This window comes from Erythrolamprus reginae, chromosome 8 (genome assembly GCF_031021105.1).
Source record: "Erythrolamprus reginae isolate rEryReg1 chromosome 8, rEryReg1.hap1, whole genome shotgun sequence".
Classification (NCBI taxonomy): Eukaryota; Metazoa; Chordata; class Lepidosauria; order Squamata; family Dipsadidae; genus Erythrolamprus; species Erythrolamprus reginae.
In genome coordinates, this window is record NC_091957.1 from 33,803,109 (window position 1) to 33,816,953 (window position 13,845).

Below are 13,845 nucleotides of genomic sequence, written 5' to 3' on the forward strand. Positions count from 1 at the left end.
TTGGAAAATGTGCAGGGACTTCAATGAGATCAGGCAGCAGCAGCATCTCTAATGTGAAGAGCTCAGGGCTCCCGAAGCTTTTTGGATGGGTGGGAGCATGTAAAACTTTGAGTCTGGCTCTTCTTGGGAAAAGATTGCAGTGATAGTTCACAAGAAGCCCTTTTTTATTACTTTAGTATTTGGAAGCCACAAATTGAACCAAAAATATTGCACATTCTGCTTTTTAAAAAGTCAATTAATAAGAAATGTTGGGGCAAAACCATAATTCTGCCAAAATAAAGAATATAAGCAGAACAAAAATTCATTCTGCAAGTGCAATAATCTCCACTCGCTATTTCACTGGGGATATTGGTGGAGCAATAGAAGCCCCCTCATATGGGGGAAGTTAAATTGAAAGAATACGTAAGTTTACTCAAGTTCAATGACTGAACCTCTTCTCTTTCAGCCTCATATAGATATATTGAGATAATATACTTGATTCCAAGTCCAGTTAAGCAATTGTACAACATGCCATGCCCAATTATGTATTATACACCTTAATGTGATACAAACTGACCCAGGTTAATTTAACACACTAGTGTGAATTCAGCCAATATGCCAGAGAAGAAACATCACGCTGTACTTTGGCACAATTCCATGGATAAAAGAATTTACCCATTGAATGCCAAAAGCACATTTACTGCCACAGGGCAACAGTGACTCAGTCACACCTTGCCCTTAAGTACAAAACATAGCAATTAATGGAAGAGAAGGCAAATCTCTTTAAAGAGAATGGGAGCTCAAACGATCTTTCTTTCTGATTTTCTAAGCCTTAAAAAACCCTGGGGTCAAACTGACGTCATCCAATTTAAATGCCTGCAACCTCCTGTTTTATTTATTGTATGGCAATTTATAACTGGAGAGCAAATTCGGCATAGTGGTTAGGGCATCTGGCTAGAAACTGGGAGACCATGAGTCTTAAACTCATCAAAGCAAGCTGGAGGATCTTGGGCCTGTCACTTTCTCTCAGCCCTAGGAAGGAGGCAGTAACAAACCACTTCTGCAAAACCTTGCAAAGAAAGCTGCAGGGATTTATTCAGGGAATCTCCAATAAGCAGATACAATTGAACAAAAGAAATAGAATTATTTCTATTGCTTTAAATATCCAAGATATAAATAACTGCTATAGTTAAGTCCCTGGATATCTTTTTTATTATTTATTCATTTATTTATTTAATTTTTTTAATGCCGTCTTTTTCCTTAGACTCAGGGCAACTTACAACATGTTAGCAATAGCACTTTTTAACAGAGCCAGCCTATTGCTCCCACAATCCGGGTCCTCATTATGATCATTAATTTTTTATTCCGCTACTACCAATATGTATTTGACAAATATGGTGGTTGTCATTCTCATGCTCTTTTTTTTTTTTAAGTGCCACTCCATCCCCCCCCAACTTGCCAGCCTCTGTTCCTCTACTGCAGGAGTAGGCGACGTTGGCTCTTCTATGACTTGTGGACTTCAACTCCCAGAATTCCTGAGCCAATCATCTAGTTCAGAAATTCTGGGAGTTGAAGTCCACATGTCGCAGAAGACCTGAATTTATCTACCTAAAAGGACACCCATCAATGACTGAATGTCTTCCCAAGTGGGGTCATGAGTCCTTATTATAGATGAGAATATTCCCTATAACTGGGATTTTGTTGCTTCCAGATATAAAGGTCTGAAGTAGAAAATACATTCAACGGATCTATTTCCTCCTCCTACCCCTATATTTTCTTTGAGTGGAAACTGAATCTCCTTTGAATGAGATTGGATGTCACAAGAGTCACTCAGTATTTGATTAAGTTATTCCTCAGTGTCCCTTCTTGCTAGGGGATCTGCTTGTCTTTGGTGCCTGCCTTGTCTTTATTTATTTTTGTTAGAGGGACGAGCTCCTCTGCCAAGTGTTGAAAATGATACAACACAGAAACATGTGTACACTCCCGCTTGCTGTGGGATCTCAACTTTGGCGTCCGCCTTGTCTTTATTTATCCTTCTTAGAGGGCCAAGCTCCTCTGCCAAGTCTTAAAAATGATACAACAAGGAAACACGTGTACACTCGCTCTTGCTATGGGATCTCCTTGTCTTTGGTGTCTGCCTTGTCTGTGTTTATTCTTGTTAGAGGGCCAAGCTCCTCTACCAAGTGTTGAAAATGATACTACCCAGAAACACCTGTGCACTCACTCTTGCTATGGCATCTCCTTGTCTTTGGTGTCCACTTTGTCTTTATTTATCCTTGTTAGAGGGCTGAGCCCTTCTGCCAAGTCTTGAAAATTTTATACCACACAAACTCCTGCACTCTCCCTCCACACTCCTGTAGCAGGAATGGACCATAGGGAATGCTGATAGGTTTTGGGCTGTGTGGTCTTGTTTCCTTTCTATGGTAACGAATGTTATATCCAGGGCCGCCATCAGGAATTTTTGGGCCCCATACAGCCTAAGTGTCTGCCCCCCCCCGCCAATTTTAAAACTTTTGCGACATACCAATTATGTATTAAATTTACCTTTCACAAAAAAAAATAAAACCCTGCCACTACAACAAGGTACATTTGTTTGACAGATTAATATGTTAATAATGCAGAAAATATATTCAAGTGACATCAACATATTACATACAAATAAATAAATAACCAGAACAGTGCAAATACCCCAAATTAACAAAATATTATTAATTTTGCCATCAACAATATTAAAAGCAGCAATAAGAGGGCACAAAGGATAAAGACAAAATACTCCTGCATCACACTAGAAAAATATTTGTTTTCACAATAATACCAATAAATAACAGGTAACCAGAAGATAAATTATATATAATAATGTTTAAAACTATACGTAAACTCCACCATAGGTGTAAAAAAAAGTCAACCCTTTAGCGCCTATTAAAAAATACCCCTAAAAAAATTGAAAACATCTTGCGGTAGCATAATCAAAGGGGGAAAAAACAAAACAAATAGGATCACCAAATATTGCCCAATTAATCCAATTACAAACCTAATTACTAATTCCTTTATATAAAAAATTAAAAATAAGAAAGTTAAAAAAATAGAAGAATACAAAGAGATATAAACAGAAAATTACACTAAGTAGATAAGGTAACTATGAATATAAAGACACAACAGGATGAAAAGAAAATACAAGAAAAAGAAAAGCACAGTGCAAGAAAAACCTTCCCTCTTCTTCTCATTAACCTCTCCACCTATCTCCTTATAGCATTTTCCAAAGTTTGCAAAATTTTAAAATTGCTTTATAAAAAAGAACATATCCGCATGTATCATCAAATCCATATTATGAAGCAAATGTGCAAAAAATCCAAGATTTTTTCCCATACATGTACCTGCTATTAAGTTCCATAACTTAATATATTTAAGCTTTTAAATGTGTAATGTATAATGTCTCTTAACAAATAGCATGTCCGTGGCTCTAAGAGCAACACCTTTTCTTTCTCTTTTCTTCTTTCTTCTTCTTTTCCTAGGATGTTATCATATCTATTAAACATAAGGTGAGATATTACTGTGTATGCATTTAACATAATTTAGAATGTAAAATAACAAACTCCCGCTTCAGATCTTCTCTGCACAAGTCTCAAAATATGATGTAGTTGTTTGTTTTTTGAAAAGTCCTTAATCCTTAGCTCTACACAGCTTCTCCTTTGCATATTCAAATCTTCCTATTTCCCACAATGCTTGCTTCTCGAATCCAGGATGGTGTTTGCTTCTCGAATCTAAAATGGCGAGATGGCTCCAAAAAACATGTCAACTCCAAAGCAACACATCTTTTCCTCACACTTAGAAGGGAACAATTTCGAAAAAACCCTAACACCATAATCAAAATGTATACCAAATTAGCTCTGATCCAAACTTCATTTTTAACAGCTATGAAGCTCTTCAGGCAGAGTAGAGAAAATTAGGCATTTTTGCTGATCTGTGCTCTTGCCTGCTCCCGATTGTAACAATTTTGCAACTGAATCCAATTAGCTTCCTTAGCACTCTCGCCGGCCCCCCCTCATTTTTCAATTTGGCCGGGCCCGTGACGCCAGTACCGGTAATACTGCCCTATCGGCAGCCCTGGTTATATCATGTGCAAGCCTTATTGCCTAATGTATATTTTCAAAATTTTGTGTTTGTAGCTTATGTATGTATTATATATATATGTATATATTTGATTGATTGAACTTATTGAACAAGGACTCGGGGCAGCTTACAGCATATAAGAGTTCAGAATAGAAAAACAAATTCAAATTCAAAATCCAATATTAAATAATTAAAAAACCCAATTAATAAACTAAGAAAACGCATTTAAAAACCATACACATATATTATCAGGCTGCAGCACTTTCATGGCTCAAAGATTGGTTAACACTAGATAATAATAGAGTACTACATTTAGAAGGTTATGATGGGATGTTGGGATGGCATGCCTTTGTATGGTACGATAAACACAAAGTCCATACATATTTTAAAAGACATACAATCAGGAATGCCTTACTACAAACATGGACAGAAATTAAAAAGGATCATTTCCTAACAATGCCTGAATGGATTTCCCCAATTGAAGTAGTACCTCACGCAAATTTGTTACAAAAAGAAATGATATTAAGATACAGTGGTACCTCATGATACGAACCCCTCGTCTTATGAACAACCCGAGATACGAACCCGGGGTTCAGAAAATTTTTGCCTCTTCTTACGAACTTTTTTCTTCTTACGAACCCGCCGCCACGGAGAAGCCCCACCGCCCAGCTGTCGCTTTTGAAACAGCGGGGGTTTCCCAGCATCCTCCTGAACCCGAAAGCCAAACCCGAACTTCCGGGTTCGGCGTTCGGGAGGCCGCCGAGAAGCCCCCCGGCTGTTTCAAAAGGTGACAGCCGGGCAGCGGGGCTTCCCAGCAGCCTCCCCAATGCCGAACCGGAAGTTCGGCAAAAGTTCGGGTTCGGGAGGTCACTGGGAAGCCCCGCCGCCCGGCTGTCACCTTTAAAAACAGCCGGGGAGGAGCAGAAGGGTCGGCTTGCCTCAATCCCCAGCGCTTCTCCTAGGAACACAGGGACGGCGAAGGGGCAGTGGGGGAGAGAACAGGAGAGAACGGGAGGCTCAGGACTCGGTAATTCGCAGCGCTGGCTGGCAACTTTTCTTTTTAGCACTGGAGAGGCAAGCTGGCCGTATCTATCCACCCACCCACCCATCCATTCATTGATCAAGAGGCTTGCCTTAGAACGGAATAGAAACAGCTTGATCTTTGGCAGCCCAGCTGCCTCTCCTTTGCAATGATAGACGAAGCTGCCTAAGTGAAAGTCCCCCCCCCCCCAATTTTCGTTACGTATCCCGGACTGGCAACTGTTTCAGTTTTCTTCTCAGGCAAGCCTGGCTGGATGGATAAATGGATGGGTGGGTGGGTTGATGGATGGATGGATGGTTAGATAGATAGAGACAGAGATAGAGAGATAGAGAGATAATGGATAGATGGATGGATGGATAGATGGATAGAGAGATAGAGAGATAATGGATAGATGGATGGATAGATAGATAGAGAGAGAGAAAGCAAGCAAGCAAGCAAGCAAGCACCCGGGGAAACACGAGGCTGCGAAGCTGCGTGAGGCACATATGGGAGGAAGCCTCATTGATCCAGAGACTTGCCTTAGAACGGAATAGAAACAGCTTGATCTTTGGCAGCCGGGCTGCCTCTCCTTTGCAATGATAGACGAAGCTGCCTAAGTGAAAGTCCCGTTCCCCCCCCCAATTTTCGTTATGTATCCAGGAGTCCAGACTGGCAACTGTTTCAGTTTTCTTCTCAGGAAAGCCTGGCTGGCTGGATAAATGGATGGATAAATGGATGGGTGGGTGGGTGGGTTGATGAATGGATGGATGGATGGATAGAGAGATAGAGAGATAGTGGATAGATGGATGGGTGGATGGATAGATAGAGAGATTGAGAGATTGAGAGAGATAGATAGAGAGATAATGGATGGATGGATAGATAGATAGATAGAAAGAAAGAAAGATATGATAGATAGAAAGAAAGAGAAAGAAAGAAAGAAAGCCCCCACCCGGGTTTTGTGAGGGCCAGCCCATTGCCGGCCCAGCACACCACGAAAACACGCTCAGTCGGAGGGGGGCGAACAGCTCCGGGAAAGACAGGAAAGCCCCCCCCCCATCCACACACAAACCCCTCCAGGGAAACACGAGGCTGCGAAGCTGCGTGAGGCACATATGGGAGGAAGCCTCTGAGGAGAAGATTGAATGGGGGAGAAATAAAGAAACCCGTGTTCGCTAGTGCCTCAGCTCCTCTCTCGTCCTCAGGCAAAGCCGCGTCCAGGGGGCGAGCCCAGCACAGCCGACAGGCAGCTTCTGGTGTTGTTGCAAAGGAGAGGCAGTCAGACTCTCTCTCTCTCTCTCTCACACACACACACCTCTCTTTTTCCCTTCCTCTCTTTCTTCTCTTTCTCTTTCCGATGGGCAGGAAAGGCGAAGAGGACTCAGAACGGTTTCTCCTAGACGGGGCTGCTCAGGATTAGAGGGAGGAGAAGCGGCAGCCGGATTAGGACTCCAGATCGTTACTTCAATTGGGCGCCCCTTCCTTGTCCGGGGAGAAAAAGGGGAGCATGTGACTGTCCCCACGGGCTCCAGAGGAGGAGAAGGAAGGGGGCATCTTGTCAAGGGAGCCTTGTCTGAAGCTGAAGTGCCGGGATTCTCCTTTGCCGTCAGCGAAAACTTCTCCCCCCCTCCACGCATAATGCTTGCACGCATTATTCGCTTTCCCATTGATTCCTATGGGATACATTGTTTCATCTTACGAACTTCGTCCTGGAACCAATTATGTTCGTATCATGAGGTATTACTGTATAAGGATTTATTAAATTCACAATTGAAACTTAAATCGATACAAGAACTAAATAAAGAACGTATAATGATAGATCCTGTCCTAATGTGTTTTTATCTTTTCTATCTCTATACTTACATTATGTTAAAAATACTACAATACAATACTATATTTGTATGACAAATAAAATAAATAAAATTGGTGGACTTATGCTCAGATTCAGGGAAGATTCCATAAAGATGCAAAGACTTATCTTTTTCAAAAAGAGAATAATGCGCTTGATAAGATAATAATGAAGAGTCAAGGAAAACTGATTGGAAAAATCTATAAATATCTGATAAGGTTCAAAACAGAAGAATTGATCTTAAAAGACAGTATGATTAGTTGGTGCAGAAATTTTGGACACAATACAGACTTAGATAGATGGGAAAAACTCTGGGTATACAATTGGCAAATAATTAAGTCAGGATCATTTAAAGAGAACCAGATTAAGATGTTATATAGATGGCTCCCAATGTATTCCCAAAAATGTTCCCCAACATCTCTCTCAACTGATGGAAATGTAAAAAGGAAATTGTCACATATTACCATCAATGGTGGACCTGCCCAAAGGCCAAATTATATTGGAATATTGTTGAAAAATGGTTAAAAGAAATTATAAAACAGGAAGTTATAAAGAAAAGTCAAAAATTTTATGCTATTATTGATTATAGCGAGTTTATCTGTATTGATCCAAACTAGAATTAGTTTCTTTTTTTCTGTATTAAGAAGACTTCTATACTTAGCGGAGCAATTGTAGCTCCTTTACATGTTAAATGTTGTTTGTCTTGTTTTGTTCACATTTTAAAAAAAACTAATAAATTTTTTTGTTAAAAAAAGAAAGACTCCGTAATTTTTCTTACTAGGTATATTACCTCAAAAAATACAAAAAAGACACACAATATCTGATAACACATATTCTAACAGCAACCAGAATAGTTTTTGCTCAAATGTGGAAGGACGCAGAAGTTCCAAAAGAAGAAGAAATAATTGGGAAAATTATTGAATGTGCGGAGCTGGATAAGATGATGAGGCGGTTGAGGAGTCAAGAAGAGACTGAATACTATAAAATCTGGGAAAGGGTCTATATTTGGTTAAACAGAAGAATTACCTAAAAAATCAAGACTATAAAGTGTATTACTACAAAATTGTAAACAATATGAACCACCTGTAAATAATAGAAAAATATAAGTACATTTTCTTTTTTCCTTTTAGTATGATCTGATTGATAAAAGGTTTGCTTTAGAGACTTCTACTAAAAGCGGAGCGATTAGAGCTCCTTTTTTTTCTTTCTTGTATGTTTTGTTGTTTGATGTATGTATGTATATATGTTTTGTTTTGTTTTTGGAAAATAACAATAAATAAATATTTTTTAAAAAATAAAAACCATACACTCACACTCACACTCATTCATAAGGCAATCAACTTCAAATTAACGGCTGAGGCACTGCTGGCACCAGTGAGTTTTTAAGGACCTCCGGAAGACCAGGAGAGTGGGGGCAGTGTGAATCTCGGGAGGAGAGGACTGGTTCCAGAGGGTCGGAGCCACCATAGACAAGGCCCTTATGACAGTGTTCTACACATCTGGGAAAACAAAATGGCAGAGTCTAAGGCAATATTCACAGCAAATGGGAGCAGAGGAGTGATAAAATTCATGTTTCTGCAAGGAAAGTCCATGAATTGTGGTGATATGTCACAGACATTGGAGGATCAATGGCCTTCACATTCTACAGTTAAGAACTGGGTTGCCAAATTTAAAATGGGCCACTTCAGCACCAATAATGAGGAATGTCCTGGATGACCGAGAGTGTTGTTGTTCCGGAGATCGTTGATGCTGCGCGCAACCTCATACTGGACAATCGTTGAATTTCAACTACAGCAGATATCATGGGGATTTTCCGTGGACATGTTTGTGTCATTGTGTCATGTCCACATTTGGTCATGAAGAAGCTATCTGCAAAGTGGGTCCCCAACTGTTTGACAACAGGTCAGAAAAGCACGCGAATGAAAACCTCCTGGTCCATTTGTCAACATTTCTGGACTGAAAAGAACTTCCTGGATTGACTGGTCACTTTGGATGAGACCGGGATTTATTTGTATGACCCTAACACCAAGGAGCAGTCAGAAGAGTGGAGGCCCAATAGTTCCCCTCATCCAAAGAAGTTCAGGGTGCAAAAATCAGCCACTAAGGGGATGGGGTCTGTGTTCTGGGATAAGGAGGATGTGCTGCTAGTGGACTACCTTCAAAAGCGTTCCACCATCAATGCAATGCCACATTAAACATTTGGACCAATTGAAGGCCAAAAGGCGTGGCAAGCTTTCCAAAGGAATCTTGTTCCTCCACTCAACAGCACAAGCAACCAAGCGACCACGGCAAAACTGGTGGAGCTGGGCTTCCAGATGGTTGACCACCGACCTTATTCACCAGATCTAGCTCCCTCCGACTATCATGTTTCAAACCTGAAGAAACAACTCCAGGGTACCAAATTTCACACCATTTCTGATGCCATGGCTTCTCCATCCAATTGTACAATTTTCCCTATACGGTATAATAGTCAATTCCCTGTTTATTTTGCAATTCCATTGTCATTTTACTCTTATTCTATTTCTATTTCTATTATTACTAGTTCTTTTATTTCTATTCTATTTCTCTTCTCTTCTATTTATTCTATTCTATAAGTAGCTTGTTTTTTGTTGTTTTTTAAGAGGTGAGATAAAATTCTCTTATCTTCTAATCTATTCTATTGTCAACAGCCTTAAGGTGTTTGGATTTCAACTCCCAGAACTCACCAGCCAGCAGGAGCATTTTGGGAATTGAAGTCCACCAGCCATAAGGTCCCCGAGGTTGAGAAACATTGTCCTAGATCAGAGGTCTCCAACCCTGGCCACTTTAAGACTTGTGGACTTCAATTCCCAGAGTTCCTCAGCCAGTTTTGGGAGTTGAAAGTCCACAAGTCTTAAAGTTGTCAATGTTGAAGACCTCTGCTCTAATTACTTTGCAAGCTTTAGCTGTCTCTCTCACTGCCTGTAGGAGCAGCCTGCAGGCCAGCCTTTAAATCGTGGCTCGTTTCTACAGGCAGAGACAAGGGCAGCTAAAGCTAAAAAAAGACCGACCAGCCTCCATTTTGTGGCCCTTCCTGAGGTGATTTCCCCCACCCACCCATTTCAAGGGGAAAAGCTCCAGGGAGATTTTTCTCTCCAGCCTGGAATCAGGGAAAGTTCCCCAAAGGGGGAGAGATGGGGGAGGAGGGGCATAGAGGGCTGTTGCAGGGGGGGGGAAAGAAAAAGATGAGCAGCCCCTCACGATTATTTTGGGACAGTCCCAGAGACTCCAAAGGCTGGAGGGTTCCTTCGGAGATCATCTAATCTGATCCCTGCCCAAGGAGGAGCCCCTCTTCTCTCCTGGAGGTTTCCCTGAAATCTTCTTCCATCCCAACCTGGATTCAAAATGGACGTTCTGTGTTCTCAGTCCCCAAAGCAGCCTGGGATGCTGTTCCCTAGTCTTGCATCCCCCCTCCCTTCCCCCCCCTCCTTTTATCCTGTTAGACTTTGCCTGGGACTATTCACTATGTACCCTTCTATTCTATTCTATTCTATTCTATCTTGGACATATGCACAGCCCCAATGATCACCCGGAGCTGCGCATGCGTAGAACTGGTAGCGGCAGTAAGTCGGAACCCCCGCCTGCATAGAAGCATTCATTAAAATAAAGGTGACAGACTGGGTTTGTGCCACCTCGCATGTTGATAACCTTTTTAATGTTAGTATTTAGTTTTTATATTCAAATTGGGCGGCATGTACCTTGGTGGATGTCTGTAAAACTCTGGTTGCCAACACCTGTCTTAAAGGCAGGTGAATTGTAGGATGGATGTAGAGAAATAAAGAGAGCTCAGCTATTAATAGATCTCTCTTCTGATAAAATATGCGGGGGGGGGAATAGTAATTGGTTTAATTTTTTGGATTTTAATTGATCAGTCATATTTTTCATTTTTGTACTGTTACTTTAGGATACGAACATTATTTATTTGCTTATCTATTTTATTTACTTTAAATTATATTTTAACCTGGCTACTCAACAATTGTCCTAAAGTATCATTCAGGCTAGCGGAACTGGAACACAAATACATTTTGAATATTATATGCTGTTCTGGATATTGTTTCCCAAAACCTATATTCTGATTTTCCAAATAAAATGTTAATACTATTACTTCATATTCTAGCTACCAGTTATCACTATTTGGCAGGCAACTTCCTGAGATGATTAAATCCCTATGAAAAATCTGAAAAGAGGTAGAATAAAATATTTGTTCATAGGCCACACTAAATGCTATTAATCTTAATTGATGTCAGTACAGTATGCTTGTCTTAAAAATAATTTATTTTTTCAATATTGCAGCTAGAACAATCCTAACATTCTGTAATAACATCTATAAAACAACAATGGTGATGCATTGAGGAATTTAATGTTTCGTTTTATAGTCAGTATATGAGACATTAACAGTGATATTAACACTTGGAACATTGCATCCAGCTTTAGTGTTTTTAATCACTGTCAATAAGTTTGTGTTTTTAAGATATGGTATTTTGTCAGTGTTGCAGTAAGAACAATAAAGACTTTCTCTTATAACATTAAAAAAGAAGAACGGAAACATATAATACATAATTGCAGTCAGTATATAAGACCTTAACATGAAAATAAATTCAACTCCTTTTGGTTAGATTATCTTTATTTCCTTGCAAACTAAATTAGATACCACCCTTAAGATTCTATCTGAATCTTAAGGATGTTTCTTGATTCTTGATTGCTGCTTATTTGATCTCTATGACAATAATTGTTGTACTTCATGATTCTTGACAAATGTATCTTTTTATTTTATGTACATTGAGAAGCATACGCACCAAAGACAAATTCTTTGTGTGTCCAATCACACTTGGCCAATAAAAAATTCTATTCTATTTTAAAATGGAAAATACATTTTTAAAAGAGATGTGTTTCCCCCTTCCCAAATATTTTTGTTACTTATCATTGCTAAGTACCATGTACCAGTTGGGCATCCTCTTTTATATAGGCATCTGCTTCAGCTTTTTGGCGAGAAGTCATGTAGTCGTTAGCGCTCATTCTGAGAGGAGTTGGATCTACTAACGACCACATGACTACAAGGAATATAAATCCTTCCATCTTCCACAATTCAGCCAGAATTGAAGAAGCTTCTTGAATGACAAGTGAAATGTGTTCATGGAAAAAACAAAGTCTAGTTACCTTTTGAAAAAGCACTTTGGGATAACCACGATCTGGACGACTGACAATCGTCACAGAAAGTAAACTTTATTATTAGTGTAGCAGTCAATTATATGTTCTTCTTTTTTTCTTCAATCCCCAGGAAAAGGTTCTTGAGAGAGTCACTGGAGCAACCATTTATTTTTTAGAACACCAGCCAGTCATGTAGTCATTAGCATTCATTTTGAGAGTTGTTGGGGAGGCACCCTCTCTACTGCAAATAATCTTCCATTAAGCCCATTATAACCAGCATGAATAAGTCAAGGACAGCCTTTCTTTCTCAACAATATGATGTGTTTGAATTAATTTGGTTGCCAGTTTTTGTTTATTTTTCCATTATAAAGTTATTGAATTTTTAGATAAGAGTCCACAATCAGAGTATAACTTGGAGCTCCAAGAAGTGAATGGATCAAAAGACTTATCCAAAAGAAGACTAGTTGAAAGAAGAGGTATTTGGTTCTCTTGAGGTTACCTGGTATTTTTTGCTACTTTACATTTCTTGTTTTGGGATTTTGGGTGGGGATGGTTGGCCTTAGAAGCTAAAAGGAAAGAAAACAGAGTTTGTTAATGTTAACATGAATTCAGTTGCTTTTATTACTTTTTGTTTTATAATTTGCTAATTTATTCAATTATTGTCCTAAAGCAAACATGGCGAACCTATGGCACGCGTGCCACAGGTGGCATGCGGAGCCATATCTGCTGGCACGCGAGCAGTAGCCTTAGCTCATCTCCAATGTGCATGTGTGTGCAGGCCAGCTGATTTTTGATTCGTACACAGGGCAAGGTGCTTTTGGCTTCCAGAGAGCCTCCAGGGGGATGGGGAAGGACATTTTTACACTCCTTTGGCTCCAGGGGGTGGGAGAAGCTGTTTTCGTCCTCCCCAGGCATTGAATTATGAGTGTGGGCACTCGTGCATGTGTGATAGCAGGTGCACAACTCTTTCAGCACCCGTGGAAAAAAAAGGTTTGCCATCACTGTCCTAAAGAATCATTCTGATTAGAGGAATTGGAGGGCAAATACATTTAGAAAATTATGAGCTGTTCTCCAATGCACTGCTGCGGAGAGTCCAACATGGGTGATACTTCAGCCTGATTGGTTAGGGACTGAGTTAAATTATAATATTAATTAGCTCCGCCCTGTAGCCACCCCCTTATAGCTCAGTCTTAAAAACTCAGTCGTAGTGATAGGGACTAGAGTTTTTTCCACTGAACATATAGTGTTTAAATTAATTTAAATTATTATATTTAATATATTTCTGTAATAAAATAATGTCTTTTCTCCTTTTTGTCTTTCTCTCTGTAGATGCAGAAGATGACAAGAAGAGACAGGTGTCTACCCTCCGTGGGTATAGCCTGCAACCATTTACCGCCTCAGGGCCCCTGCCCTCCGAGGGCATAGCCCAGAGACACGGCTCTCCATAGGCAGGGTCCCTGACCTCCGTGGCCATACCCCTATCCATAATGCCTAGTGGTTATCTTCAGAGCCGTTTGGATGAATTGAGGTCCCTGGCCTCCGTGGCCAAACCTCACCGAGCTCGGAGGGGTGAAGGTACAGTTGCCTCAGAGGCACCCCTCCCTCATTGTTTAGAGCTCACCACTGGCGCCCTCCAAGCTGTTAAGGGGATATTCCCGAGGCTTCCCTCTTGCGCGCCAAAAGGAAACCGCCGAATTCGGTGGCAGTTTTAAAAAGACCGACA